Source organism: Syngnathus floridae, chromosome 4 (assembly GCF_059516105.1).
Source record: "Syngnathus floridae isolate MCC-2025c chromosome 4, RoL_Sflo_1.0, whole genome shotgun sequence".
In the NCBI taxonomy this organism is placed as follows: Eukaryota; Metazoa; Chordata; class Actinopteri; order Syngnathiformes; family Syngnathidae; genus Syngnathus; species Syngnathus floridae.
In genome coordinates, this window is record NC_142416.1 from 3,023,612 (window position 1) to 3,051,519 (window position 27,908).

The window sequence follows — 27,908 nt, forward strand, 5'->3', positions numbered from 1 at the left end:
GCCGGGCGCGGCGGTTGTTTACATACAAACGTGCCCACATAAGGACTACCGGCATCATTAGCGGTGATCATTTCTAAGTGACACGGAGGACAAAGAGTTTGAGAATTTGATCGATGGATTTAATGGAATTAAAGTGCACGGATGGTTTGATAATATTATTGGCTTGTATTATAGTTATTTGAAATATAGTTTATCTATCGTTATATGAGCCTGTGGAATATTTTGAAGTGCAAGCGCCCTCAGCCGTGCGCACCCATTGTTGACAAAGAACGATCGATGGATTTAATGAATTGGAGTGACACCGATTATAAACATGTTATTCATGTAATAGTTGTCCTTAATCACTCTATATGTTACGTCAGGCCCGTTCTCAGCTCTTTGTTTGAGTTTGTCACGTTAGCATACCTATCGTTTAGCCTGTTGTTGCTATTTAATGAATTGGAGTGGCACTGATGGTTTTATAAACATGTTATTCATGTAATAGTTGTCCTTAATCACTCTATATGTTACGTCAGGCCCGTTCTCAGCTCTTTGTTTGTGTTTGTCACGTTAGCATACCTATCGTTTAGCCTGTTGTTGCTATCGTTTAGCCTGTTGTTGTTCGTTCATGACTGTTTTTGGTGTGGGATTTTGTCAAATAAATATCCCCCAAAATGCGACTTATACTCCGGACCGACTTATATATGTTTTTTTTCACTTTTTGGGGCATTTTATGGCTGGTGCGATTTATACTCCGGAGCGACTTATAGTCCGGAAAATACGGTAAATGCATTTGTTTTCCAAAAACTTTTTTTTGAATATCTATGCTTTACGACCTACTAAAGGCCAAAACATTTTATGCAATGACCTTTACATCTCGTTTATATTTCTTCACACGAACACTACATCCATCTGCTCCTGGTTATGCCCCCCGTTCAAAATTAGAACCCAATTCAGCCCGCAAGTCAAAAGGTTTGCCCACCCCTGGCCTAGCCTGTGTGATAATGTGTGACCTTCCAGTCTTGACTGAAATCAACTAATATGTACCGTATTTTCCGTAGTTTTTTTCATAGTTCTGCCGAGGGTGTGACTTATAATCAGCAGCGACTTATACAGGGTGTCCCAAAAGATGTATACACCTTTTAGCAGCTGATAACTCAATTTTTTTTTTCTTTGCAGATTAAACCCATCGATCCAAATGATGGCAGCCATACTAAACTTTTAAGAAAGAAAATTCATTCTAAAATGTTACTGGAGGCATGAAAATGCAGTAGAAGTGCAAATCTTGGAATGTAACTTTGCCATTTACAACATTTCATGATGCGATGAAGCGATGATTTTGAAATTCCTACCTCATGACTGGCGTGCCGCACGGACTTTTTTGGACTTGGCTGAAACGTTTCAAGTACTCTTTCTTCCTATGTAGGACTTGTCGATGTACGTGGTCTTCCGGAATGCTTTTTGGAGACCTTTTGAACAGTTCCATCAGCTTCAAACTTATCTCTGATTCGACGGAACTTGTGTTTGTGGTTCTTTTTGAAACATCCTCCTAAATTGTCTTTGCATTTCTACTGCATTTTCATGCTTCTAATACAACATTCAAGGGCACTGTGTGACGAGCCTTTCCTTTTAGCTGCCTCGATATGATTCACTGAAGCACAATTCAGAGTTCATTTTGTTGTGATTCTCTTTACAACATGCAGACAAAAGTTTGAGTTGAGACAAATGTTCGAGTTGAATTGAAGAAGCAAATGGAAAAGATAAAATATTACAATGGACTCTTATTTAGTATGTGTAATTTTGTGCAGTTTGTCCAATTGGAGTGATTTGGAGTGACACAGAAGGTTTGAAAAACTATTAAGGCTTTTACGCACGCCGGGTCCTACTCTACGGAGCTCTCTTTCACCTCCATGGATTGAAGTCAGGGGCCGGCGCCCGGCCGGGTGGCTGTCTGGGGACGGTGGATGGGGCTCGGACATGGCTTTTACGCACGGCCGGTCCTACTCTACGGAGCTGTCTTTCACCTCCGTGGATGGAAGTCGGGGGCTGGCACTCGGCCGGGTGGCTGTCCGGGGACGGTGGATGGGGCTCGGACATGGCTTTTACGCACGGCCGGTCCTACTCTACGGAGCTCTCTTTCACCTCCGTGGATGGAAGTCGGGGGCCGGCGCTCGGCCGGGTGGCTGTCCGGGGACGGTGGATGGGGCTCGGACATGGCTTTTACGCACGCCCGGTCGACGCCGGTGCTTGGGGCCATGTGGTGGTGTAGTTATTTGATATATTTTATTTCGTGTAGCAACTTGTATATGTTTTTATCATTACGGTTCAGTAGTTTTTGGCTCGTTGAACTCTTGTTTTGTTAAATAAAGAGCCGTTTACCAAACCAACGTCTTTCCTGGTACTTTGTTAACACTACAATATTGTTATATACTAGATCTATGGAATAACAACGAGGCTGACGTCAGCCGCGCTCACGCGGCCTTGTTGACAAAGGACGAGGACTTTGATCGATGGATTTAATGATTTGGAGTGACATAGATGGTTTGATAATATTGTTGCTTATATGATAGTTATTTGATATATACTTTATATATCGTTATATGGGTCTGTGGAATATTTAGAATATTGAGACGTCAGCGGCGCGGCGCATACGAGGCATCGTTTCCATAAAGGACGATCGATGGATTTAATGAATTGGAGTGACACAGATAGTTTGATCAACGTGTTATTTATGTAATTGGTATTTGAATAACTCTGAATCCTATGTCAGGGTCGTTCTCAGCTCTTCGTTTGTGTTTACGTCACGTTAGCGACCTATCGTTTACCCTGTTGTTGCTCGTTCATGTATGTTCTTGATGTTGGATTTTGTCGAATAAATTTCCCCCAAAATGCGACGTATATTCCGGAGCGACTTATATATGTTTTTTTTTCACTTTATTGTGCATTTTATGGCTAATGCAACGTATATTCCGAAGCGACTTTTAGTCCGAAAAATACGGTACCTGATGATAAGAGGACCTTGCAACCGTGCTTGATGGACCTGCCTACAGCTACAACAGCGCAAGAGCCTCAGTGCCAACCCAAACACAACAGCGATTGAACATGACTTTGTGTAGGGAGGAGGACATTTTACTCACTCAAACAGGCACATACACATACACGGTGGTCTTTAAATGCAGCCGTGTAAAATGAAGTACCGGAATCCTGCGATCCATTAAGGGTGTGTTGTGCTGTGCAGAGCGGCCGGAACGGCTCAATATTTTGCTGTGTACTGTTGCACCCCTGGTTGCTCCAGTGACATTTTCCATCTTTTTGTCTTTCTGACGCGCATGTGCACACAGACACACACGCACACACAGCTTCCACGTAACCGTCTCTTTCTTGCAGACACGCATAAATTCACGCACACACATCCACACACACGCACACACTTGCAAATTTAACTCGCCATTCTAAACTAAACAAACTGTCCAATGGAACTTGTAGATACTTGTAGCATATTTCCGAACGCGCCCTCATATATAAAACATATGAATTAGTGACGATAGTTAGTTTAAACTTTAAATATCAAAAACAAAATCCAGAACATGAAAAATATTTGGAGTCCCACAAGCGCAGTCTACTTTCTTTTCATCGGTCTTTTCAGTTTTATTAAGATTCTTGAACTGACACACAGCTGATGTGATTTTAACACAACTGTGCCACATGTCTTAGAAATAGATTATCACATGTTTCCATGTACTCCCTGTAATGTTGAACTTCAGTAATAATGATATCTTTTTTTTTTTTTATGGCGCTGCTGTCCGGCCGTGTTCTCTCTCTTCTTTCCTTTTGCCCTTCACGTTTTTCCTCATTTCTCTGTGATGTGATGTTGCCCTGCTGCAATGTCGGGCCCTACCGGGTTTGGCCGTCCGCTCGGCGACGCAGAAGCCTACCACCATTGCAGATCGGCTTGGTGCAGGTGGATATTTATCCTGTGCCTGGCGTGGCTCCGCCGTCCTGTCATCCGGCTGGTGTTGACCGGGTCCAAACCTTGCGCATTGGCCTCGCGGCAGCAACCCCTGTGAGAGGTCCAGATCCTGGATGTGTCCGACTTTTGCTGTGCCTGCCCATGGTGACGACACATACGTACCATTTGCATCTACCCTGCCTGAGTGCCCAGGATTCTTCTCACACATTTACCTGTTGTGTGAGGTTTGGAAGACTTACAGCCACAGTCCATCGGCTCGCACCGTTGTCTAGAGATCTTCTGTTGAACTGCCTTTGCGCCGGTTCATGGACTCAGAGGAGGCTTTTCTGTGTATTTTGGAATGTTCTTCTGGACGTTGTGTGTGTGTGTGTGTGTGGGGGGGGGAACCTCTTGTCTTTTATTTAGGCCTCTCACCAGCAGGCCTGCAGTTTTTCTTCCTTTGTTTTTGCGGTTTGTCTTGTTGCTTTGATGAATTGTATCTTGTCGCACTTACTGGTTTCCTTTGTTGGCGCCATTGTAAGAGGCAGCCTTGTCAGAGCACGTATTAGGTTTGTGCTATGGCAGTGCTTCTCAATAATTTTCTGTGATGCCCCCCCTAGGGAGAAGAAAACATTTCGCGCCCCCTCCCATGTTATTAACATTAAAGAAAACAAAATATAAATAAAAAAGAAAGATCAACTTACAATGAAGAATAGTAACTATTAATAACATTGTCTTTTAGTCTGTAAGAGAACATATTCAATGTGCATCATTTTGCCTGAAATTAATAATAAATTATAATTATTTAAACTATAAACATTCTTGACCAACTGCCATTTTATGCTGGAAAAAATACACTAAAATAATAATAAACATACATAATATTAGATTAAATAACAGCAATAAATAATATTCAATTCAAAGTAATCAGCAACATTAACTCAGGAGCACAATATATAAAACATTTCAACCTACAAAACAAAAATAAATAAAACAATTTGTGCTGTTTTTTTTAATTAAAATGAGGCAGCATGACGGAGACCATGTCCACGGCTGCAGGTAGTATCAGCTCTTCTGCAATGGTGTGTTCTTGTTGTTTTTTGCACTGAGCAATTTGGTACGCTGCTTTATATGATGCTTACAGTGCTTGCTGATTGACTGAAGTAGCATTCACAAAGTGGGTAGATTGTTGGCAATATTCAGCCCGTTTTCGCTGAAAAACCTCAAGCATCTTATCAGCGTGATTGGGGTTTGGGGCTTATAAATGACTTTATAAGTGCCACCTTAATTTATTTGGCTTCATATTGTCCGCTGCCAACATTTTAAGGCACAGTAAACACACCGGTCTTCCGTTGTCTCCCATCGTGGTCGTACTGAAGCCGAGCGCTACGTACGCTTCGTCATATTTACTTGTCTTAGCTTTCGTGTGACTCTCAATTCTCCGTCTCCCTCCGCCGTTCTTTTCAACCCTGTTAAATATTTTTCCATGCACTTTTTATCGCCTGCTCTGTGCTGTGTGTGCGGATGTTCCGTGCGCTCTACACCAGGGGTCACCAACCTTTCTTAAACCAAGAGCTACTTCATGGGTACTGATTAAGGCAAAGGGCTACCAGTTTGACACACACTTCTGAAATAGCCAATTTGCTCAATTTGGCTTTCACTATGTGTTATTATTGTCATTTCCAGTTCACATGTAAGTGTGATTTTAACAAGAATAGCAAAAATACAGTCAAACCTTGGTTTTTGACCACAATCCGTACCAGAAGGTGGTTTGAGAAGCGCATCGGTCAAATTCCCAATCAATTTTTCCCATTACAAATAATGGAAAAAAATGTAATCCGTTTCAAGACCAAAAAAACCCGCCTTTTTTAAGCATTTGCGCATATTTGTCCGATCGCGCAACTGCAGCACACCGCCGAGCGCGCAACCGTAGCGCATTGCCGACCGCGCAACTGCACCATGCTGGTCGCATTATTGTGACAGAGCCGTCGTTAAAATTTAGAAAATATTTTTAAAGTCCTGATGTACTTTCCAAAATTTAAGTGGACCTCAGTGCGCAGGGAGCTTAATTTGGTCCGATCGCGCAACCGCAGCGCACTGGGCGCTCACTGTCGCATTGCTTTAAGAGACTCTTTGTGTTTTAGGATGGCTTTACTGCTCCCACTTGCTTTCTTTGGAGGCATGATTAGGGGTTAGTACAATCCTCAAAGTAACGAAAATACAATAACAACGGAGTCAGTCGGCATCCGGGCCGCGCGGTTGGGTTTTCTCGGGTCCTCCTGGCTCATCTCGCGAGGTTCGACCTCCGAATTTTGTTCGACAACCGAAGCAAAAAAAATCTCGAATTTTTTGAAAGAATTCCGATTTGTTTGAGAACTGGGACGTTCGAAAACCGAGGTTTGACTGTAAAATAAATAGATGCAGCTCACTGACAAGCGCCGCTATTTGAGCTAATTTTAGAACAGTCCTGCTGGCGACTCATGCGGTCCTCACGGGCGACCTGGTGCCCGCAGGCACCGTGTTGGTGACCCCTGCTCGACACTGTATAGAGCGAATACTCCTTGCACACACTCTTCCAGTGATACCGCCACTCCCACCTACTGCAGTGGATGTCTAGTTACCCTTTAATCTAGTACAGCCAAAACAAAAGCATGTTCCCTAGTGTCACACGCGCTCCCCTTGGTATCGCACCGCACCCCCCTGGGGTTCTTGCTATTTGAGCAGCACTGTGCTATGGTATGGCTGTGGTATGAATGCTGCTGCACCAGAATTGTCTGAGGGAGCAATTTCAAAGGATGAATACAGTTTAATCTATGTCTATGTCCATCTCATGTATTGAATCTTTTCAAACACGATCAAACATTTTTAAACAAATAAACTGCTGAGATTTGGAGCCTTTTCAAAAATTAAATATTCTATAAAATATAAAATTTGTGAAAATCAGCGCATCTCTATGTTTTGGAATGAAAAATAAACTGCTGAGATTTGGAGTCTTTTCAAAAATTAAAAATTCTATCAAATATAAAATGTGAAAATCAGCACATCTCTGTTTTTGAATGGTATAGTATTTTTGTGAAAAACAGTTAACAAACAATTCTCTCCAGATTAACCCTACATATAGTTTCTAAATTGCAGAAAAATTGCAATGCAAGAGCTGATGTCAACAGATGCAGTCAGAAGACAACATTTCTTCTCCTGGTTTGACATAAAAGCGGCTGCAGTGAGTAAACACAAGATTTAAAATTTTGTGCATATTTCATTTTTCATCCCCATATAATATAATAGTATAAAAATATTTGTAACATAATTTTACTGTGTATTTTAGGTAGCGACGATCCTTTTGGGTCTGTTCCAACTGTTCCTGTCTGCTCTACTGGTTTATACTGGCCAAATTCTTCCAAATTTCTTCATACTCCCCCTTGTTTCAGGAATTATTGTATGTATCTCACTCGAGTATTTCAAGTCAACAAATGTGAATCATGGAATATCACATTGATTGAGGAAGTTGATGACTAAATTGACATTGTGTGTATCTGTCAAATTTTGAGTTATGAGGTTGATACATCGGATTAGGAATGATGATTGACCTCTGTGACATCTGCAGTGTTAGGTGACAAATTAGGATTGATTACATCTCTTTTGCCTCTCTATAGTAAGTACAGCATACTCACAGGCTGCACAACTATATGCAGGAAAATGCCTCTCCTTTTGCTTCAAGTGGCCATCATCACTCAAAGTCAAAGTCAAAGTCAAAGTCAAAGTCAGCTTTATTGTCAATTTCTCCACATGCCAAAGACACACAAAGAAACCGAAATTTCGTTCCCCCCTATCCCACGGTGACAAGACATGGCTCACAACAGACAAACAGTAAACAAGTATAACAAAAGCGTGCTGAATAAATAATGAATAAATAACACAACAATAAATAAATAAATAATTAATTAAGAGGAGCGTAAAAACGCGTACAGCAGACATTCCCGAAATTAGCGCAACAGTGCCGCACGCTACGCAGAAGGGGGTAGCGAGTTCAGGGCCCTAACAGCCTGGAGAAAGAAGCTGTTGGCGAGTCTGGTGGTGCGGGAGCGCAGGCTCCTGTACCTCTTCCCAGAGGGCAGAAGGTCAAACAAGGAGTGAGCCGGGTGACTCACATCTCTGGCAATCGAGGTTGCCTTGCGGGCGAGGCGGGAGGTGTAAATGTCCTTCAGGGAGGGAAGCGAAGCACCAATAATCTTACCAGCCGTATTCACTATGTGCTGCAGGGCCTTCAAGTTCTGTTCAGTGCAGTTACCACCCCAGACAGCGATGCAACTGGTGAGGACGCTCTCAATGGTGCCACGGTAGAATGTAGACAGGACTGCCTGAGGAGCACATGCACGCCTGAGCTTCCGCAGGAAATACAGGCGGCGCTGAGCTTTCTTTGCCAGTGACGAGGTGTTCGCGGACCAGGAGAGGTCCTCACTGATGTGCACCCCCAGGAACTTGGTGCAGCTCACCCTCTCCACCACAGCACCGTCGATGATCAGCGGCAGGTGTGTCGTGTGACCCTTCCGGAAGTCCACAATGATTTCCTTGGTCTTACTGACGTTCAGCAGGAGGTTGTTGTCCCTGCACCACGTGGTCAGAAGGTCAACTTCCGACCTGTACCGAGTCTCGTCGCCCTTCGTGATGAGACCCACCAGAGTCGTGTCGTCAGCAAACTTCACTATGCGGTTGTCGCTGTAGGTCGCAGTGCAGTCATGCGTCAGCAGGGTGAAGAGCAATGGACTGAGCACGCAGCCCTGGGGGGCCCCCGTGCTCAGCGTGATGCTGGCGGAGATTTTGTCGCCAACACGCACCACCTGAGGCCTCTGACAGAGGAAGTCCAGTATCCAGTTGCAGAGGGTGGTACTGAGGCCCAGCTCGTCGAGTTTGGAGATGAGTCGCTGCGGCACAATGGTGTTGAAGGCAGAGCTGAAGTCCACAAACAGCAACCTCACATATGAGTCCTTTCTCTCCAGGTGGGTGAGGGCCGAGTGGAGGGCAGAGCAGATGGCATCCTCAGAGGACCGCTTGGCACGGTACGCAAACTGGAAAGGGTCAATGGTGGGGGGGAGAACGGACTTGATGTGCTCCAAGACCAGCCGCTCAAAGCACTTCATGATGATGGGCGTCAGTGCCACAGGGCGGTAGTCATTGAAGCAGGACGGTGCAGGTTTCTTCGGCACAGGAACGATGGTGGCAGCCTTGAAACACGAGGGGACGATGGCCTGCTGCAGGGAAACGTTAAAGATGTCTGTGAAGACACCCGACAGCTCCCCAGCGCAGTCCTTCAGCGCTCGACCCGGGATGTTGTCAGGGCCCGCCGCCTTACGGGTGTCAATAGCGGCAAGCGCCCTCCTCACACCGTCGGCAGAGAGGCGCAGGGGCTGCTCGTGTGGGGGGGGAGTGGTCTTCAGCGGGCAAGTGCTGTTCTGGGCGTCGAAGCGAGCAAAGAAGCGGTTCAGATCGTTCAGCAGGCGGACGTCGCCCTCACAGCTCCTCGGCGCGGGCTTGTAGTCTGTGATGGTCTGAATGCCCCGCCAAAGGCTACGTGCGTCCTTGCTGTCCTTGAAATGGGTGGAGACCTTGCACGAGAACGCCTTCTTCGCTTCTTTGATGCCTCGGGACAGGTCGGCCCTCGCTGTCCTCAAGCCAGCCTCATCCCCTGCTCTGAAAGCCTTGTCCCTGGCCCTCAACAGTCTGAGGACAGCCCCCGTCAGCCACGGCTTCCAGTTCACGCGAGTGACGACGGATTTCGGGCAAGTCACGTCATCGATGCACTTCGTGATGTAAGAGGTAACAGAGTCAGTATATTCCTCTATGTCCGTATCACTCCATTGGATCATCATAGTTTGACAACTGTTTGCAACTCAAAGGTCCAGTCCGGGGTGAAGACCAGTACAGTAGCCCTCCACATCACAAGTCCCACCCATATGTAAACGTGTAATGCTTATTTGAAGTATGCAAGTTGCTTGCAAAGCTTCCTCTGTCTGTTTGACATCAGCAGGCTAAATGACAATCACTGACTGCACAGTACACAAACTCTGACTGGTGTACAGGTTGTGACAAACAGGGCTGGAAAACCAAGTGCAGCATGATGTAGACTTTATTGAATAAAGGGAAAGTGGAAGGCTGGAATGCTGGCTGGGCTGCTGTAACCTGGCAGCTGAGCGGGAACCAATGGATGACTGGGACAGACCTGCATCTGGTTGCTAGCTTTAGAGCAAGCTGGCTAGTGGCGGGAGAGAACAGCAGAGCAAGTGTGCAGGGCAACAGGACGCAGTGTGTAATCGTGGTCGGGGACAAGCAGGTGGTCAGGATTTGGAGTGCTCAATCAGCCTACAATTTACGTTTTTGAACAGCGCCTCAAAAATGTGAATGGTAGGCTGATTGAGCACTCCAAATTGCCCATAGGTGTGAGTGCAAGTGCAGATGGTTATTCGTCTCTGTGTGCCCTGCTATTGGCACAAAACGTAAAAAGGAAGAATGGGCTTCCAGGCAGGGTCGCAGCAGCAGGGAAGGAGGGCTGGGAAGAAACGTGAGTCAGAGTGGGGCAGTGGCTGAGGGATAGTTGGGGTCGAGTGATGAGAGGTGCCAGGACACAGCTGGGCGTTCACAGGGTAGGTAGGCAGACAGAAAGGTGGGCAGGCAGGCAGGGGATATTGGATCAGGAGGACAAGCGTCGTTCGGTCAGGGAAGTCACAGTGAATTCATATTCGGGTCAAGGCAGTCATGGTCGGGTCAGGCGGGATCCGGAGCTTTCAAGGTCAGGTCAGGCAGGGTTCGGCATCGGAGATCAGTTTAGTACATGGCTAGTGAGCAGGAACGAGTAGTAGCGCAGACAAACTGAAAATGAGTAACAGAAATCCAGTGCATACATCTGCAAACAAGCGGGCCGTAACAAGGAATAGGTGACAGAGATGAGCGCTGGTTAAGGAAGGGTCCTGATTAGTTCGCGTGTGATTGAGGATTAGCGCGGGGGAAGCGGCAGCTGGCAGTGTGTGTGGCGGAAAGTTGCCCAACTTATGGGCTAAGAGCGGAGTCATGACAGAACCACCCCCCTCAAGGGACGGACGGCTCCAGAAGTCCCAAAATTGAGGCACCGGACCAAGGCAGGCGAAGGGAACCAGAGGAGGGTCGGAATTCTTACGACCTGTTGGTATCCATGGCGTCATCTACGGAAGGCACCATTTCCATAGCGTCGTCCTCAAAAGAGCATTGGATGTCAGCACTGGGCCCAGTTCAGGGTTGGGATCTAGAGCGGGTACTAACACAGGGGCAGGCCCGAGGTCCGACGCAGGGACAGGCATGGCCAACTGGTCGTTCGGAGGGCAAGGCGATTGAGCTGAAACTCGATAGGAACATTCAAGATTCAAGAGTTTTTTATTCGCCATGATTGAGCGTGCCAAACAAGGAATTTTACTTCGGTAAATCACAGCCTCTGTTCAACATTTAGGTGACTAACAACAACACTCAGCACATGTGAAGAACGAAAGATATTCTCAAACATCCCCAGATCTTAAACTCCCAAGAGGGCAAGGAAAAACTCAAAACTCCAGCTATGGGAAATGAGAAACCTTGAGAAAAGTCCACAGATGGGAGGGTCCCTCTTCTAGGATGACCAGGCTGCAATGGATGCAGAGAGGACACATAGTACAAACAGTGTAAACAAAAAAGGTGTGGAAAGCAGGATGTTATTGCACAGTAATGACTCTGAGACTCTAAGAGTGGTGTGAGTTCATCAGAGCGACAGCCTGGGGGAAGAAGCTGTCTCTGTGTCTGCTGGTTTTAGTGTACAGAGCTCTATAACGGCGTCCGGAGGGGAGTAGTTCAAACAGGCTGCAACCTGGGTGCGAAGGGTCTGTTGAGATGTTACTTGCACGTTTCCTGGTCCTGGTCAGGTACAAGTCTTGAATAGATGGGAGGTTGATTCCAATTATCTTTTCTGCAGACCTTATTGTCCGTTGCAGTCTGTGCTTGTCTTGTTTGGAGGCCGATCCAAACCAGACAGTGATGGAGGTGCAAAAAACATCTTGGCCGCGCTCCCCGAATGGAGGGCTAGTCAGGATGGAGACAGTGGAACTCAGAGATAAGAGCCTGGTCCATCCGTGATTCTTCCAGCCGAGACCCACATCCTTTCTTTGGGGCCATAACCCTCCCAGTCTCACAGATATATTTCATGCTGCCGTAATCGAAGCAGATCTACATGATTCATACCCCCCCTAAACCCTAACCCCCCGATGAAGCGAGGATGGGTTTTGTTGAACCTATCAAGGATGGTGAGGATGACGATAATTCCATTGGATGGGGGGAGTAAAATCTAATGACAGTTGGCCAGCAGGTTGCGGTTACCAATGTCGTAGTTGCATTCCGTAGGGGACAGACTGCGAGAAAAAAGCTGCAGGGATCGAGCTAGTCAGCTGCTGAGTGCTTGGAGAGTACAACCACCTACATCTGAAGCGTTCATCTCCACCGCAACCTTTCACTCTGGGTCTGGCATGTGGAGGATGGGAGCGGAAGTAAAACATGACCATAGTGCTGCGAATCCCGGGTCGGCCGCTGGGTTCCAACTGAACGGTTACGTTAGTGTTGGTGAAGTTAGTCCTGGTGAGGGCGGTGAAAGGAGATGCCACCAATGTAATACCAAATGAATCCCGGGTAGGAGTTGGCAAAGCCCAAGAATTGCTGCAGCCTCCTCCAGGTCTCTGGTCCAGCCATTAGGTACTGCCTACACGGTCCATTTGGATCTTCCCATCTGCCATGATGGAATTCCTGGTAAACAGTTGTGCGAACTGAGGTAAAAGTGCCCACCTCTGCTTATAATGTGTAACAGTCGAGAAAAAAAAATGGTGAAACATGATATTAACTGGATACCTTTTGAAAAATTGCTCACCTTTAATGAAATCCCTCTCTTAGAATCATACTAAGCTGTCTATTTGTGGGCCTGCCTGACAGCACGTTCAAACTGCAGATCAAATCAAATTTTTTTGCCCATATGGCACACGTATCTGATTTTTTTATGCATTCTGAAAAGGACAATTTTTTGAAATGTGAACCTGATTCTTTTTTGTACATGGCTGTAAATCAGATATACGTATATGCTATGCATCTGCAATATGCACGCTCATATGCACAGATGCTACTTACGCGTCACTAAAGCCTTTGCGTGGGCAGGGGAGAAATGCTCAGGTGACTACTGACATCGTCTGCAAATTTGCAAAGTTGCTTTGAGTAACAGTTGTTGTCTTAACATTTGACTTTAATTTAGAATAGAATAGAATAGAATAGAATAGAATAGAATAGAATAGAATAGAATAGAATAGAATAGAATAGAATAGGGGCGAGACGGTGGAATACTGGTTTGTACGACTGCCTCACAGTCCAAAAGGCGCGGGTTTGATTCCACCTCTGGCCCTCCCTGTGTGGAGTTTGCATGTTCTCCCTGTGCCTGCGTGCATTTTCTCCGGGTCCTCCAGTTTCGCACCGAATCCCAAAAACATGCTCATGAGGCCTCCAAATTCCCATAAGTGTGAGTGCGAGTGTGGATGATTGTTCGTCTCTGTGGCTAGCAACCAGTTCAGGGTGTCGCCTACGGCCCGATAAGGACTGGGATAGGCTCCAGCACGCCCCCGACTTCCATGGGGACAAGCAATACAGATAATGGATGGATGGAGAATAGAATAGCTTTCATTAGTTTATCGATCTGTCCTCTCTCTTGCATTCTGGAATCCTTTACCTGTGTTTAGGCACAACAAGGTCACTCCCACCCCATACCCGCACACATTTTCATTTGCATTCTGCACACAATGTTTATGAAGCACATTTGCTGACAATGCAAGGGATAGAGGCCAATCATCAACCCTAGTTCACCATAAGTAGCACCCTATGTTATAGACGAGGCTGTTATTTCTGCAAAAGGAGGATCTACTAAATATTTGTCAGTTTTCTGTTGGGGTGCCCAAATTTATGCACCTGCCTACTTTTGTTTAAGTAATGATTGCGTGTGGGTTTTCTCCGGGCACTCCGGTTTCCTCCCACATTCCAAAAACATGCTTGGTAGGCTGATTGAAGACTCCAAATTGTCCCTAGGTGTGAGTGTGAGTGCGATTGGTTGTCTGTCTCTGTGTGCCCTGCGATTGGCTGGCAACCAGTTCAGGGTGTCCCCCGCCTACTGCCCGATGACGGCTGGGATAGGCTCCAGCACGCCCGCGACCCCCGTGGGGACTAAGCGGTTCAGAAAATGGATGGATGGATGATTGAACACTTTCTGCAAATCCTATAAACTTAATTTCACTTCTCAAATATCACTGTTTGTCTGCTATATGATATGTTTAACTGAAATTGCTGATCAGAACAACCAATGATTTATAAAGAAAAATCTTAAATGATCAAGGGTGCCCAAACGTTTGCATACGACTATATGTGTTGATGGATACATATTGTGCATTCGTGACATTGATAATAAACAATAAACGTACCAATGTGAAAAAGATGAATTTATCAAATAGCTAATCTATATCTAAAGAATATAGAAGCCCTTTTAGATATTTTCCGACAATATGTCTTTCCGGTTCATGAATTATTAGTGTTTTACACATGACGTAAAACTACCATATTCAGATTCTAAACGCCTTTTCATTGTATATTTGACAAAATGGAGCTACCTTCTTAATGTAAGAAAAATTCTGTTATGTGAAGGATGAACAGATCTCAAAACAATGGATCATGCATTTTGGTTACTAAAGACAAAAATGAAGGCAGCAAAGCACTAAAATTGAACAACAGTGGCACTTAGCCACTATAGCAGGAGTTCTCAGAATTTGGGGAATTCTTCAGAATTCAGGCAATTATTGATAGTAAAATTAATAATGCGTGTGCGTGTGCGTGTGTGCGTGCGTGCGTCCGTGCGTGCGTGCGCATGCTTTACAGATTGTGGCAGGTGGATCATGTACCATGGCAAAAAAGAGGAATTCTGGCGGATTTTTGGTAAGTTAACTCGAGCAAATAATACATTAGTCAAAAGTCATCAAAAGTTCAAGAAACAACTGCAAAATTAGAATCTAAATACTGTACACATTATTACGCCACTCTCAGTTAGAAAAGTCTCTGAAAATAGACAGTTTTTATGTTGAGACCCACATGAAACACCACCAAGCTGATTTATTCAGCAGTGCCATCACAGTCAAGACAAATTAACAAAGAAAACAAAAATTAACATTTCTCTAGTGTGTTTGCCATTGGCTCGTTCCGTGCAAAGCACATGACATTCAGGAAAAGTTAATTTTTGGGATTTGTAATCGTTGCTTGATGGCAAACTGGACGCTGCAATCATAGAAATGGGTCAAGGTTTTATTACTACCGTAAATTCCGGGCTATAAGCCACAACAGCTAAAATTTGTGATTTTGTTTGTTTTATACTTACCGTATTTTTCGGACTAAAAGTCGCTCCGGAATATACGTCGCATTAGCAATAAAATGCACAATGAAGTGAAAAAAAAAAACATGCACAAGTCGCTCCGGAGTATAAGTCGCATTTTGGGGCAAATGTATTCGACAAAATCCAACACCAAAAACAGACATGAACGAGCAACAACAGGCTAGACCAGGGATGGGCAAACTACTGCCCGCGGGCCACATCCGGCCCACGGGGCCATTTAATCCGGCCCGCCAAAACTGAATAAATTGTATTATTGAACTTTTTCTGGGGTCATTTTCCCTGCAATTCGTATGTTTCCCCAATAGATGGGGAAGCGCCCGCCCGCGCATTTATTCCCGGAAGCCGTGTCAGAAAGCAGAAAGTACTAAGTAGTATGGACCTGGCGCACTCCACGCTCTATTTCCATCAGTGCCGAATTTCGAGTGTGGGCTGTGACGTCAGCATTCTCGTAATTCGCGCGCTGAGCTTTCAGATACAGTTTTACGTTATTGCCACCCACAAACCTTCCCCTGGAATCCTTCCACTAAAATGAGTGGCCCAAGGAAAAGAAAGGTGGACACTGAGTGCCGAGTGTTTAAAAAAAAAAAAGAGGACAATTTGGCTCGACCTACGTGTGTGAGCAGACGTTCCGCCACATGAACGTCAACAAAGCCCGTCACAGCTCTAGGTTAAGGGACCTACACCTCGACTCTATCCTAAGAATTACCACAACAAATTTTACTCCAGACCATGATGCACGAGCAAAAAAGGGAGACCAACAATAGTATTGATATCTTTATTACTTTATTTAGAAGCATTCTTTCACTGATTCTTCAGGATGATGTATTTGGTCAGAATGTTTGATGTGATTTCGCCTCATTAGATAAACATATTTCATAAATCTGACCTGCAGGCGCTGAAGTGATGGAAACTATTATTCATAATAACAGTGTCGTATTTAATGAGAATCACTGATAGTAGTTTTTGGGTGAAATATTTTTTTAATGCTGTTAATAAATGCATTTGTTTTCAAAAAGCTTTTTCGAATATCCATACTTTACTACCTACTAAAAGTACAAACCTTTTATGCAATGACCTTTACATGTCATTTCTATTACTTCACACAAACACTACATCCATCTCCTCCTGGTTCGGCCCCCCGATCAAAATTTAGAACCAAATTCGGCCCGCCAGTCAAAAAGTTTGCCCACCCCTGGGCTAGACGACATGTAGGTATGATAACGTGACATAAACACAAACGAAGAGCTGAGAACGGGCCTGACGTAACATTAAGTTATTAATGAGTTATTCAAATAACTATTTCATAAATAACACGTTTATAAAACCATCTGCGTCACTCCAATTCATTAAATCCATCGATCGTCCTTTATGTCAACAATGCCGGGTGTGCGCCGCTGACGGCGGTTGCACTTCAAAATATTCCACAGGCCCATATAACGATATATAAATTATATATCAAATAACTATTATATAAGCAATAATATTATCAAACCATCTGTGTCACTCCAAATCGTTAAATCCATCGATCAAAGTCCTCGTCCTTTGTCAACAACGACGCGCGTGCGCCCTGACGTTAGCCTCGTCGTTATTCCACAGATCTAATATATAATTATATTGTAGCGTTAACAAAGTATAAGGAAAGACGTGGGTTTGGTGAACGTCTCTTTACTTAACAAAACAAGAGTTCAACGAGCCAACAACTACTGAACTGTAACGATAAAAACATATACAAGTTGCTATATGAAATAAAATATATCAAATATAACATAAATAGTTCACCGCCACACGGCCCCAAGCACCGGCGTCGACTTCCAGGCGTGTGGCGGCGTGGACATGCAAACCCGCAGGTGGCACTTCCAGCCACGGAGGTGGAAGAGAGCTCCATAGAATAGGACCGGGCGTGCGTAAAAGCCATGTCCGAGCCCCATCCACCGTCCCTGGACAGCCACCCGGCCGAGCACCGGGCCCCGACTTCCATCCACGGAGGTGAAAGAGACCTCCGTAGAGTAGGACCGGGCGTGCGTAAAAGCCATGTCCGAGCCCCATGCACCATCCCCAGACAGCCACCCGGCCGAGCACCGGCCCCCAACTTCAATCCACGGAGGTGAAAGAGAGCTCCGTAGAGTAGGACCGGGCGTGCGTAAAAGCCTTCATAGTTTTTCAAACCTTCTGTGTCACTCCAAATCATTAAATCCTTCAAACTCTTCGTCCTCCGTGTCACTTACAAACAAAGCCGCTAATGATGCCGGTAGTGCGTGGGGCCCTTCGTCATCCTGTGATCGAATCTTTTTCCTTTATGTAAACAACCGCCGCGCCGCACTACTGACGTCACTTGAAATTCAAATTACAGTAATCCCTTGCTACATCGCGGTTCGTTTATCGCAGTTTCACTTGAGAAAATGATCATATAAGTCGCTCCTCAGTATAAGTCGCTCCCCCCCACCCAAACTATGAAATAGAATGTGACTTATAGTCTGAAAAATACGGTATATAAGCTGCACCGGACTATAAACTGCACGTACGCACGAGTTACTTACAAAGAAAGACAGTTTACAGAAAGCCTTTTTAAAGTTTTCATCACATTAACATTTTGTGGTAAACACGGAAGTAACAGCATTAGCTGGGCTAAAGTTTTAATCGCATTAACATTTTGTTGTAAACACGGAAGTAACAGCACTAACTAGGCGGGTAAAAAAAACCAACAACATACCAGTCAACAAAGTCACTGACTGTCTTTGTCTTGCTGCTGTCCACTGAAACAAAAATCAAAATCTTCCTCCTCGGTGTCCGATTGGAATAGCGCCAGATGTATGTCGCAACGCTCTTTCTCATTCTGTCTTTCGTTCTCGCTTTCATCGTCACTCTCGTCCTGAGCCCTCTTCACTCCTGAGCTTGTGCTCTTCTCTCCGTCATGCAGCAGACCAGCTTTTCAAAACCCGTTGGTGATCGTGGATTTTTTCACACTGCTCCACGCTGTCAGGATCCACTGGCAGACTTCTGCGAAAGTTGCTCTTCGCATGCGTCCAGTTCTTGTAAACGATTTCTCGCCGCTGGGTATCCAAGCCTCCCATTCAAGTTGGAGGGCCACTTTAAATCGATTAATTTATTCCAAGTTTACGTGCAACCGCTCTGTTCCCTTCTTCATCAGCCAGCTCAATGGCTTTGAACTTGAAAGCTGCGTCATACGCACACCTTCCAGTGTCTTCCATCCTTGGGCTCTGTTTACACTAACTTTCCTCGTGCACAACGCGCCACTACTGTCTTCCTCGATGCATATATTCCACCTCTCTCACTCTTGCATTTTCTACTCGAGCCCCCCGATGGCTGTTAGAAAAAATGCATATAAAGTCGCCGCATGAGGTTTTTAATCTTAATTACCATTTTTAAGAGATGTCAAACGCACAATTTTTATCAAAGTGGCACCGGCTTCCCGGTAACGGGTTTGGACCAGCCGGGGTAAGGGGATTCGTCCGTAATCTAACCACCCGAGTTAAATTGACTCTACCAGAATCAATCTAATTTCTTTATGACGCCAATCCCTCTCAATTCACCCGAAGCTCGAGCCGAGTAACTCAATTCGAGGCAAGACTTCGAAATGACCGCGTCGTATTGATGGCTCCCCTTTTTTCTGTTTGAAGCTCTTGTTATGTTACGGATATTTTTAGATGTCTTTGTTAAGACCTCAAGGATTCGTTAATTTACTAGAGCGCCCTCGCCCTAGCTGAGCTCAAGATAACTACTTCGAACCAGATCTGACAATTCCTGATGTTAAGGATTAAAGCTGTCTTCACTTTAAAAAGAATTGAACGGCTTTAAAGAATGACTACGATAGGGGAATAAAAACATTTTAAAGTTGTAATTACTGCATATAAAACCATGCTCAACATAGTTACTACAAAATAATCAATAACCGAATTAAGGTTTAAGAAAAGATTTAATGAATAAGCAAGCAAAAGAATTACAAGTCGAAAAAAAACAAAGAAAACAAGACTCACCCACTCAAAACAGAAGAGGAGACTAAAGGTCTAAAAACCTATTTGGTTGAACAAGTCGAGTGATCAGCTCTCCTTTGTTCCAAAATCCGAATTCTGTTTATAAAATAGGAAAGGTTCCGGCCGTGAGGAGCGTAGCCTAAAAAGTAAAATTGGCGACTTCCCCTTTCCACCCGGAGCGGCTGTCTCCTCTGCCCTTCCTCGAAGCTTAAAATTTGACCAAGTCCAATTCGAAGACTCTGGAAATTCATCTTAGTAGATTTTGGTTCAATCTCAAAAAGAATGAAAAATCCATCTTCGTTCTTTTACTCCGGGCAGCGTCACGGCTAACGCCCTGACTAGGAAGAAGCGCCCGCTCTGCATTCGGGCATCATATTTATAGGCTTCTGGCATTACCTCATTGGAATATGTAGATGAAAAGTCAGAATCCCTGCACCTCTGGTTGTCTTGGCAACCCTGCTTCAAGCAGCAACCACTGCGCCCGACAGCCACCGGATGCAGGTGTTTCCTGTTTTGCTCGTTCTTTCCCTACTAGCCCTTAATGTCTCCTCTCAACTTAATATATTCAGGTATGGATGGAACACCAATGTTAAATACAGGTTGGACAAAACATTGCAGCATTAATCACATATATCTTGTCTAATAAAGATCAATCTCAACCCATAATAGTACTTAACATAATAATGGGTTCCTCCAACTTAAACAGAAATATTGATATTGCTCAAGCTGTTACATCTTAAAATTTGGCATAGCAAACTCATATTCCAAAATTGTGCGTTGCTACGTGTTTGAACAGGTCGTGTCCTCCCAATTGCTAACAATTTAATTTATTAGATTTGTTAATTTCCATCAGGTCACCCCACGTCAAGCTTTAACACCATCTCCTGGTGAAATTTTGGAACAACTACATGTTTTGGGATAGCCAATGTGCCTGGGCCAAATTCAATACCTAATTTTACACCATCTTGTACCACCATGCCACTTGACAGAGAATATACACAAAGATAATTGTCAGGAAAGAGATGATTATTTTGAGACGCGTAACTTTTATTAACATAACAGCACAACAGTGGTCCACAGCCTTTTTATGAGTGTATAAGTGTATTAGTCATGAGAAAAATCACGGGAAAAAACCTATATAAGCTGCACCGGACTATAAACCCCAGGGTTAAAAATGTGAGACAAAAGTAGCGGTTTATATTCCGAAAATTATGGTACTTAACTTGCAATAGTGATGGATAGCTACTACAGATGAAATGAAAGCATGCAGTACTTACTTAGAGGGAGCACTTGTCATCACTGGGCCATGTTTTAGCCACGCCTAAAAAATGTACAATTCTGGGATCATGAATTGATTTTTCTGGAGTCCATGCAAGAGGTCAAGATGAATGAATGAATGAATGAATGAATGAATGAATGAATGAATGAATGAATGAATGAATGAATGAATGAGTTTATTTAAAGGACGGCATGTAATACTATAAATTATTGTCACAACATAAACAATAACAAGATGGCTTTAGCAGAAGTGCTATTTTCCATCTGTAGTCCTTCATTGGGGGTGGGGTAGGGAAAATAATGAATCTATAAAATTGTATCACCAGGAGATGGTGCCAAAGCTCTACATAGGGGTGACCTGTTTTGAGCCTAGGAAAGGAAGTTAGTTCCTCAAAGTTAACTTTTGTTAAACTGGTAAAGGGTGGTTACTGGTTGAGCTTGTCAACCTCTATTGCAGTTCCAAATTTCACCAGAAGATAGTGCCAAAGTCAGATTGACCTTACGTAGTAAATTAATAGTTTAAAAGTTATTGACTAAACAATCATAATCTGTCTGAATTACGCATAGCATCACACAATTTTGGATTATTTTATATTACACTGCTCAAAAAATTAAAGTAACAGTTTTTTTATCAGGGCGCAGCATGAATTCAATTAGACTTTTCTGATAAGGTTTTGGTCAGGTAGGTGGCAGAAGGGGTTGTTAATCAGTTTCAGCTGCATTGGTGTTGATGGAATTAACAACAGGTGCACTAGAGGGGCAACAACTAGATGGTCCCGCAAAACAGGACTGGTTTTGCAGGTGGAGGCCATTTCAAGTTCCTCCCTCTTGATCTTTTTTAACTGTTTTTCCATAAGTGTTGCCTTTAGCTATCACGACTGGGAGCATGAGGCGATTTCTTAACCCTCCTGAAATTGCGCGGATTGTCCAACTCCTCCAGGATGGCACATCCATGCGTGCTGTTGCAAGAAGATAATATGTGTCTCACAGTACAATCTCCAGAGCATGGAGGAGATTCCAGGACACAGGCAGTTACTCGAGGAGAGCTGGACAGGGCCGTAGACGGTTCTCATTCCATCAGCAGGACCGATATCTGCTACTTTGTGCAAGGAGGAACAGGTTGAGCACTGCACGAGCCCTACAGAATGACCTCCAGCAGGCTACTGGTGTGAATGTCTCTGCCCAAACAGTCAGAAACAGACTTCATGAGGGTGGCCTCAGGGCACGACGTCCTGTAGTGTACCCTGTGCTCATTGCTCAGCACCGTGGAACACCAGAATTGGCAAGTCCGCCTCTGGCACCCTGTGCTTTTCACAGATGAGAGCAGGTTTACCCTGAGCACCTGTGATAGACGTGAAAGGGTCTGGAGAAGCCAAGGAGAGCGCTATGCTGCCTGCAACATCATTCAGCATGACCGGTTCGGTGGTGGGTCAGTGATGGTCTGGGCAGGCATTTCCATGGAGGGACGAACAGACCTCTACAGGCTAGAAAACGGCAGTCTGACTGCCATTAGGTATCGGGATCAAATCCTTGCACCCATGGTCAGACCCTACGCTGGTGCAGTAGGTCCTGGGTTCTTCCTGATCCACAACAATGCCCGGCTCATGTGGCAAGAGGATGTAGACAGTATCTGGAGGATGAAGGAATTGACACAATTGAATGGCCCTCACGATCACCTGATCTAAACCCGATAGAACACCTTTGGGACATAATGTTTCGGTCCATCAGACGCCGCCAGGTTGCTCCTCAGACTTTACAGGAGCTTGCTGATGCCCTTAGACAGATCTGGGAGGACATCCCACAAGACACCATCCGTCGTCTCATTAGGAGCATGCCGTAACATTGCCAAGCATGCATACAAGCTTGTGGGGGACACACAAGATATTGAACAGATTTTTGAGTTGCAGAAATTGAATTTAGGCAAAATGGACGAGCCTGACACATCATTTTTTCACTTTGATTTTTGGGGTGTCTATTTACTAAGCCCTCTGTAGGCTGAAAACTTTTATTTCCATCAAAAGATGTGGCATCCTTTTCTTCCTGACACATTAAACTGTCCATATCAGTATAGATATCCAACTTTTTTTTTCACCATTGAAATCTGATGTGTTTTCAAAGTGTTCCTTCATTTTTTTTGAGCAGTGTATTTTGTTTTGCTATAATATAATTTGAATCAGCTTGAGTATTTTAATCTCCCAACTAGGAGAACCCGCGATCATAGTTATGGTTATGTGTTAAGTTGATCGTTACTAGACAAGATGTATGTTATTATTGATGCTGTGTATCGATGGAATGTTTAATCGATATCAATCATGTATCTAACATTAATGTTCCATTTACACGTTTGTTTGTTTGTTTGTTTGTCTGTTTGTTTAATTTAACATACAAAAACATTTAAAATATACATAGATTAAATAAATGTGATGGAGAATGGAAAAACCCTCCAGGGGCTCGCGACACATGAATGTACAAATGTGAGCAAAGACAAAGAGGAGGCGGGGAGGGCTCAATAGTGATACTGTGTGGTGGAAGGCTTGGGTCCCACACATGAGAGTGACCCGAGGTCACGTTCGTCCGGTTGAGGCCCGGGCAGATGTAACTTTAACAGTGATGCTACTTGGTGGAGGACTGCGGATGACTCATGAGCCTGACCCAGAGGTCACCTCATCCGGTTGAGGCCGGACAGGATACACCTGCAGTCTATTCTAGTAGAAGCATTTGGGTCATATGAGGACAACATATGACCTAATAGAAAAAAAACGGTATGTGACTTAACACACCTACATACTTAATACACCTACCAAGGTATATGAGGTTCGTTCCAAACGAGAGCAGGCCTCCCCCCGTCAGGGCTTTGCCCCTACGGTCTGCCCGTGGGCCAAGAACGCCGATTAGACGAAGATAGATTTTTCATTATTTTTGATATTAGACCAAAATCTCCTAAAATTAATTTCTAGTGTCTTTGAATTGGACTCTGTCAAATTTTAAGCTTCGAGATAGTCGAGGGGGAAGCTGCTCTGGCGGCAGTAAGAGGGAGACGCCATATTAGGGCGTATGCTTCCTCCTCAAGACCAAGTTATCCTTTTAAACAGAATTTGGATTTTTTGAACAAGTAGAACTTATCATGCGACTTTTCCACCAAATAGCATTTTATACCCTGTCTTTTTCTTCTTTTTCCTATATATTTGAATTTTCAATCGAGAGAAATTTGAGACTGAATAATTTTGCTTAATGTGATTGGTGAGTGGAATTATTGTTTTTTGTTCGAACAATTGAGACTTATTTATTTATTATATTTCTACCAGGGCTGTGGACTCGGACTCAGTCGGACTCGGTCATTTTTGCCGGGTTTGGACTCGGTGCTGATCGGTCCGACAATTAAAAAAATACGTTCAATTTTATTTTCATCATCCATCCATCCATCCATTTTCTGAACCGCTTAGTCCCCACGGGGGTCACGGGCGTGCTGGAGCCTATCCCAGCCGGCATCGGGCAGTAGGCGGGGGACACCCTGAACCGGTTGCCAGCCAATCGCAGGGCACACAGAGACAGACAACCATTCGCACCCACTCACACCTAGGGACAATTTGGAGTCTTCAATCGGCCTACCAAGCATGTTTTTGGAATGTGGGAGGAAACCGGAGTGCCCGGAGAAAACCCACGCGGGCCCGGGGAGAACATACAAACTCCACACAGGGAGGTGGAATCGAACCCGCACCCTCGTAACTGTGAGGCGGACGTGCTACCCAGTGCGCCACCGAGCCGCCTATTTTCATCATGCTGCTGAGAATACGCGTAGGAATACTGTCCACAGCCCTGCTTACGATCAATGCGGCCACGTTGAGTTGCACTTAGGCTAATGTTTACATTATGTACCAATGTCAAGGACGATTATGTCACCCAGCTTATATCATTGATGTGTTTCGATAGTTGTGGGGTCGTCACTAATTATTTGTGTTTAGATAAATGTTTGAGCTATAATGGTGTAATTAATGATTAAAAAATATTCTCTTACATGTCCTGTGTTTCAGAATGGTTATTTAATTGGGCGAGAGTGTGTGTTTTCAAGCATTTTGCCTCATGCCAATGGCACTCAGGGCTAAGGGTGGGCTTCAATGACTATTTTTGTAAAGCCACGCATTTAATACCATGTCAAATAATATATTAGAGTGTAGGTTATGTTCCAATGTATCCACTTCTGTCGGTTAAATTGTCATCTGTACATTTATGACTACGCCATGAGTGATCTACGTTATGAACTAGCACAACTCCGGTAGGGCAGGGAAAGTGTTATCGATCCGACGTCCGATTGAAACGTCGCCTCACTTTTACGTCCGCGCTCTCAGCAAGGGATCCTATATAAGCCAGTGTGAAAGCAGTTGCGTTTGTTCTGCACATATAATTAGCTATTTTGTCCATTGGATAATCATGGCATCCAGAAAGAGTCATGTGTTAGCCTTGAATAAAGACTAAGCAGTCACATGAATTAACAGAAAAAATGGACAGCCGGACTTGGACTCAGTGGTCAAGAGGCCGGACTCGGACTCGGTGCAAAAATCCGACCAAGTCCACAGCCCTAATTTCTACTTCATAATCATTTTATTTCGATTAGTGATTATTTGGATCTTTTATGCTTTAAATCTCTTTTGTCTCTCTATCAAGGTCACTCGACTTTTCCACCAAATAGCATTTTATACCCTGTCTTTTTCTTCTTTTTGCTATATATTTGAGTTTTCAATCAAGATAACTTCGAGACTGAATAATTTTGCTTATTGTGATTGGTGAGTGGAATTATTGTTGTTTGTTCGAACAATTTTGACTTGTAATTCCTTTCCTTACTTATTTATTATATTTCTACTTCATAATCATTTAATTTCTATTTGTGATTATTTGGATCTTTTATGCTTTAAATCTCTTTTGTCTATCAAGGTCAAACTGTTAACCGTTCAGTTCTTTTAATGCGAAGACACCTTTAATCGTTAACATCAGGAATTGTCAGATCTGGTTTGAAATAGTTATCTTAAACTCAGCTACGTGCAGGTGTGCGCTAGTGTAAATAACAAATCTCCGCGGTTTTACCAAAGACAGCTAAATATATCCGACATTTAACAAAAGCCCCAAATCATAGAAGAGAGCCACCAGTAGCGCGCGGTCATTCTGACGCCGTGTCTCGACCTTAGTTACCCGACATGAGCGTCGCTTGACTTTACAGAGGGATTGGTGTCCTAAAAAGATTAGATTGATTCCTTCAGACCTAATTTAATAAAGGCGGTTATCACTCGGACGAGTCTCTTCACCCCCGTCTTATTTTTAACTCTCGTCTATATCTATCTAGGTCAATTAGTGTCTGTGTGGACTTAGTAATTCTGGTGGGCTATACAATCATTTGTGTGAGGCCAAGTTTAGTAGATGCAATTTTTAGTTTACCACGTTTTGTTTTGTCAGTTTAGGTTGAGATCACCAAGGAGTATAGTTTTACTTCTTTACTACTAATTTCCTTCATGAGGTGGCAGAGTTGGTTATAGAAGATGTTGTTTCGGACTATAAGTTGCTCCGGAGTACAAGTCACACCATCCATAAAATGCATAATAAAGACGAAAAAAACATATATAAGTCGTTCCGAGTAAAAGTCGCATTTTTGGGGGAACTTTATTTGACAAAATCCAACACCAAGAACAGACATGAATAGGCAACAGGCTAAACGATACGGTCTGCTAACATTATATAAACACAAACGAGTAACTGAGAACGTGCCTGACGTAACATATTAACAGTTATTCAAATAACTATAACATAAATGACAGGTTTATCAAACCATCCGTGTGACTCCAAATCATTAAATCCATCGAAATCTTCATCCTCTGTGTAAACAATGTCGCTGCTGACTCCGGAAGTACATGAGGCGCTGACGTCCGACTCGTCAGTTGCGGTTCCAATTATTCCGCAGGCCTATATAACTATATATTAACTCTATATCAAATATTAACTATAACATAAATAACAACTTTATCGAACCATTTGTGTCACTCCAAATCAAATCATTAAATCCATTGAAATTGTCGTCCTCTGTGTCACTTATAAACAATTCCGCTGACTCCGGAAGTCAGTGGATGGTGAAAGTCAGACACATCGTCAGTTCCATTTATTCCACAGGCTTAGAGCGCCCCCATGCGGTTTAAAGTGAAACTAACATGTGAAGTGAAAACTACTTGTAAGTAAATAATGTGTTAATGATCAAGTGATAATGTCTTAATAATTTTACATACACGTCACTCCTGATTATAAGTTGCACCCCCGGCCAAACTATGGGAAAAAAAACTGCGACTTATAGTCCGAAAAATACGGTAGCTACTAGTGTTAAATTGTGATCTGATAGACTTGTAATTAGGTTGTATGTTTTTATAATTCGGTCAGGTTTATTGGTAAAGACTAGGTCAATTAGTGTCTGTGTGGACTTAGTAATTCTGGTGGGCTTTTCAATCATTTGTGTGAGGCTTAGTTTAGTAGATGCAATTTTTAGTTTACCACGTTTTGTTTTGTCAGTTTAGGTTGAAATAACCAAGGAGTATAGTTTTACTTCTTTACTAATAATTTCCTTCATTAGGTGGTAGAGTTGGTTATAGAAGATGTCCTTTTCATTTGGCGGGCGGTAGAGGGTTAGAATATTAAAGTGCATTTCATGTGAGAGTTTTAAGTGTATTCCAACACTTTCAATATGCAATCAAGATTGGGTTAGGGTTAGGGTTAGATTGAGGTTAGGGTTAGAGTTAGGGTCAGTACACCAAGATTGAGCGGTGTACTGATATTGCTATCGCGCATACGTATATAATATCCCCCCCTGGCGTTGCGATATCTTTGGAACATGTTAAAATCTGGGATGGAGACTTCTGATGCTGAGGTGTCCACCAAATGGTCCTTTGGGTTTATTCCTTTGGTTCCAGATAATTTGGGCATGATTAACATTTTAAAATATATTGTATTCCCTTTGTTTTAGTGTTGCAAATGAAGTGCCTGTGTGACATTCCAATTTGACAGACTGGGAGGGCTGGTTGTTCATTCCAATGGTTGAAGAGTGGTGTGGTGTGTTGGAGCATTAATGTTTGAAATGACACTTTTTTTTCTAGCGTTTACTAAATTGGTATGTTGCCCAGACCTTACTGCGCTGGTAACACCGGGGCAACCTTTCCTTATTTCTAGTCATTATTTTAGGTATCGAAGTATATTCATAGCTCGGGCTTCTTTTCCGCGATCATTT

The 27,908-nt window shown here is 43.8% G+C and overlaps 1 protein-coding gene across 6 annotated transcripts in view; it reads left to right on the forward strand.

The window, feature by feature from the left end:
* Nucleotides 1-27,908, forward strand: part of LOC148398583 (uncharacterized) — an 83,325-nt gene that overhangs the window by 5,175 nt on the left and 50,242 nt on the right. For 2 of the 6 annotated variants that reach the window (XR_015857809.1, XM_088372326.1), the window contains exons 2-4: nt 7,064-7,148; nt 7,254-7,364; nt 14,876-14,932. The exons of 1 other annotated variant lie outside the window; for it this stretch is intronic. The gene's annotated coding sequence lies outside the window, so the exon portion shown is untranslated. Of the gene's footprint in view, nt 1-7,049; nt 7,149-7,253; nt 7,365-14,875; nt 14,933-27,908 lie in introns of all 6 variants that reach the window. 3 more of the 6 variants (XM_088372328.1, XM_088372329.1, XM_088372330.1) reach the window with 3 other exon arrangements.